The following is a 4734-nucleotide window of genomic DNA, read 5'->3' as shown; positions in this document are numbered from 1 at the left end:
GTGAGTGTGAGAGTCCTTATGGAGTTACACTGTTCGATGAGTTGAAGTAGTGGAACGGTCAAGGTGTTGGGCTGCCAAGTGAAAGGTTATGAGCTCAAACCTGGAGTGATGCTTAATATTTTCTTTACTTAAAAACAATATTAGAGTGCCTTACTTCACGAATTTTATTCGTTTGAATGAAATTGCTAGTGCTTTGCCTCTTCATTAACTTTTTCGCTGCTGCAGACACGTGCTCCCCACATTCCGCGCTGTGCGCGATTTTGTCATCACTGCACTTCTCGCCTGAGCAGACACATGGTGTTCCCACTGCTTTGACACACTTATCATTCGATTTCACAAAAACTATTTGGCCAAAAAATTTGATTTTTACACGTCTTCGTGACTGATACCTTCCCCCCATAAATGACTTAATTTTGTTTTGATGTGCAGCATTAAATGTAGTAAACCATTGCACGAAATTTTGAAGAGTTTGCAGAGGTAAAAGTCCACAGCGTATACTTTCCGTATGGTCGATTTTAGTTGCCACAATGTTGAGAATGAAATGTGGACAAGATACCTAAATTTCATATAATATTTACTGTATAACAATATCTCATTTAATTTAAGTACCACATAGCTGTCGTATGTAATATTGAGAAATATTCCGTCTTTCGCGACTATAATAAAAGTTTTATTTACACAGGGCGCGTTTGGCTTTATTTTAAAGCACTTCCATCGGTGAAAGGTATGGCTCATACACAAAGGTATTCATGTTCTATTTCTTGTTTTTGTTCCACAGTCGCAGTTTTACCAATGGTATTGAAATATATCCCTCTTCTGCAACTGTAATAAGCGACTTATTTAGACCAGACGCGTTTCTCTCTTTTGAAGCATCATAAGAGGACTGTATTTTGTGTCCTCCATTGCCAAGTCACCTTTCGTAGTTTTGTGCTGCGGTAGCACAATATTCAACGTTTGTGTTGGCTCATCAGTGTTTTAGCAAATAAATGCTGTTTGTGTGTGCCACACACAAAATTATATTTGACATAGCTCCGAGCACTTCACTGACAGACGGTATATTCAAGTCCTAATGTTTTTGTAAGTCTACAATTTTGTTTAATGTATTTTGTCTACTTTCTTTTGATTGATTGAAGTGCTTTAAAATAAAGCCAGACGTGCGCAGTGTAAGTAAAACTTTTGTTACATTCGCGAAAGGAGGAATATTTCTCAATATTACATACGACACTTATGTGGTACTTAAATTAAATGAAATATATAGGTGTCTTGTCCACATTTCATTCTCAACATTGTGGCAACTAAAATCGACCATCCGGAAAGTATACTCTATGGACTTTACCTCTGCAAACTCTTCAAAATTTCGTGCAATGGTTTACTATATTTAATGCTGCATAATAGCTGCGTTGAACATCGAAACAAAATTAAGTCATTTATGGGGGGAAGAAAAATGGTTCAAATGGCTCTGAGCACTATGGGACTCAACTGCCGAGGTCATTAGTCCCCTAGAACTGAGAACTAGTTAAACCTAACTAACCTAAGGACATCACAAACATCCATGCCCGAGGCAGGATTCGAACCTGTGACCGTAGCGGTCTTGCGGTTCCAGACTGCAGCGCCTTTAACCGCACGGCCACTTCGGCCGGCTATGGGGGGAAGGTATCAGTCAAGAAGATAGGTAAAAATCTAATTTTTGAGCCAAATAGTTTTTGTGGAATCGAATGATAAAGAGTGTCAAAGCAGTCGGAACACAATGTGTCTGCACAGGCGAGCAGTGCAGTGACAAAATCGCCCACAGCGCGGAATGCAGGGAGCACGTCTTTGTAGCAGCGAAAGGGTTAATGCGGCCGTGGTGGCTTTACTTCATGAACTGCGCGCTCCCCCCTAAACGTAAGCTTGCGAACTATGCTATACTATGGCGCTGCTTCTCTTGGCGCGTGCATCGTGTGCAACTGGCAACGCAGCAATCTCCCGCGTCTAGGCGGGCATGCGCGAGCCGCCAAGACAAAACTATAGTGTTACAAGGCCAGATCAGTCAATCATCCAGACTGTTGCCCCTGCAACTACTGAAAAGGCTGCTGCCCCTCTTCAGGAACCACAAGTATGTCTGGCCTCTCAACAGATACCCCTCCGTTGTGGTTGCATCTACGGTACGGCTATCTGTATCGCTGAGGCACGCAAGCCTCCCCACCGACGGCAAGGTTCATGGTTCTTGGGGGGGCTTTCACATATATAAACAACAAATAAGTAGCTCTTAATATTACCAACAGTATACCAGACTTCATGGTCTCTTTGGTTTCCTCAGGAACCGGCCATGAAAAAATTGTGTTTTTATAATGCGCCTGAGGTCCACCCTAGATCACACCTAACGTTCAAGATGCGTGGGCTGGCAGAAGTGTATAGTGTTTAAATTTTTACCCTGTTCTGTGGGATAGCCATAGTATGTCCGTTCTTCCGAAAGATATACAAATAGTCTCTAAGCCAAAGGCTATCCAAAATAATTGACCCGTTACCTCTCCGATCCCGAGATATGACCCCCTGAAAAATCGCATTTTTGCGCGTAGCTTTGTTGAACATTTTGGTATCGTACATTGTCGTGCACGGATCGATAAGTGCTATATGTTAGTTCTTACAGCGTTGCTACATTTTATTACATTGTCACCATTTGAAAGTAGTGTCAAACAAGCGTGAAAACAACTACTTTTTAGGAACTATAGCCGGTTAACGCTTTTCCGCTCCAGTGGATGTTTGGCCTGAATTAAATGTAGCATTCTGTTACTATAATCCGTTCATCACAAGAATAAACCTGATGTAAACAGTGCACTATGTATTCTTCCGCGTTTGCTGGAACCTCATTGGATTTCCGTTTCACGTGGGACCAGCCAAGCTGTCTCGAGTACTGTCAAAGTAAGATAATAAGGGTACGTTTTGTGCTGTGCGTTACGCGCACATCTATAGTACGGGACAACAGCTTTACCGGCGCATTTAACTTGGACAGCACTGGCCGGTCAGCTAGTACAGTTAGCCTGCAGTGGAATGGCCAGCTGCAGTTCACACGTAGAAAGAGACGAGCGGAGGAGCAATGCAGCTACGAATGTCATTTAATTTTCAACCAGAATGAAATAATACACTGCAAATCTCCCACAATACTCTCCTTAGACACTATACGAAAAGTGCAACACGTTATCGTTTTTAGCTAACGTACTGTTGTAATTATAAACAAGGATGATGAAAATTCCTTACTTAACCACAGGCTAATTGTAAGAGAGTAGTGAAGGATTTCACAGTATAGTTAAATATTAAAGACACTGAAGGTATTGCTTACAGTTGTCTGGCAATCTCTTAGCTCCATCCTTATTCGAATCCGTGAAATACATTTCAGTCCTGGAAGTGTCACCTGCTACGTTGGTAACGAGCCTATCAATAACAGAATCCACGAAGCCAAACAGGCGCAGCATTTTTCTCTTCTTCTTTTATGACGAGTCGTCCTATATCCCGCCAGCGTTCGGAAGTGACGTGTGAAAAAGATGCGTGCGTTAGTTCCAGTACGTTTGGCAGCTTAACACTCTTTGTTACTTCTCGGGCCAAATCCCGCAGCTTTGCTCCATGCCAGTTCTGTTGGGTTCATATTGTAATGGTACAGTAACAAATGTACAAATGCAGCATTTGTATGATGTACTCGATGCTGTCAAAATGATTGTTTTTCATGTTTCTAGGATACTTATCTACATCTGTGGTGTAAAAAGATGGACATAGTCCAAATAAAGAGGATATGTTTTTAATTTTTGCCTTAAAAAAATAAACTGTTATGTCTTCTTAATTCAAACAACTTTTATGAACAGTCATTCATAAAACATGGATAATTAAGGATTTGTATTTGCAATGGAAACAGGAAGTTCACGTCCAATATGTAATTAGAAACAAGATGTGCATTATTAATTAATAATGATGATGAGTTTTATAATTAAGGGATATAGGTATTTCAAATTGAACGAGAAAGAAAATAATGGGGGGAAATTTTGAACCAACGCACGAATAACCGCATATCGCTCACAGTCCATTACCCTACAGACTACGCTACACGTTCAAAAAATGTTCAAATGTGTGTGATATCTTATGGGACTTCAACTGCTAAGGTCATCAATCCTGAAGCTTACACACTACTTAACCTAAAGTATCCTAAGGACAAACACACACACCCATGCCCGAGGGAGGACTCGAACCTCCGCGGGGACCAGCCGCTCGGTCCATGACTGCAACGCCTCAGACCGCTCGGCTAATCCCGCGCGGCCACACGTTCAACGTACTGCAGTATATACAACGCTGGGAAAACTTCAAAGCCGATTTTCTCGTAAACTTACGAAAAACATTAGGAACAGCCTATTTCTCGGCATTTTTTAACCGCGTTCCACGCGCGTGTTTCACTACGGAACAGAAAGCAGCCACAGCCATTTTCATTACAGCCCGACAATCAGAGCACAACGCTGCAAAGGCTGTGACTGCACAAAATTTTTGAAATAAATACTACGTAGCTAAAGCGTGATTAAGAAAAACGTTGATGTCTGTTAAAACATTTGAATATCTTAAAGTTTTATTTAACGTAACTTAGTAATAAGATATCTAATACATAAGTACGACCTACTTCCAAGAGCGTAACAACGCCAGAGTACGTGTGCTACGGTTTCTGACCAATCATCGCGTTTGTGTTAGTTTACATCAAGTTTATTCTTACGATGAACG

Source organism: Schistocerca serialis, chromosome 7 (assembly GCF_023864345.2).
Source record: "Schistocerca serialis cubense isolate TAMUIC-IGC-003099 chromosome 7, iqSchSeri2.2, whole genome shotgun sequence".
Classification (NCBI taxonomy): domain Eukaryota; kingdom Metazoa; phylum Arthropoda; class Insecta; order Orthoptera; family Acrididae; genus Schistocerca; species Schistocerca serialis.
The sequence above is the reverse complement of the archived record's forward strand: the minus strand, read 5'-3'. Positions refer to the sequence as shown.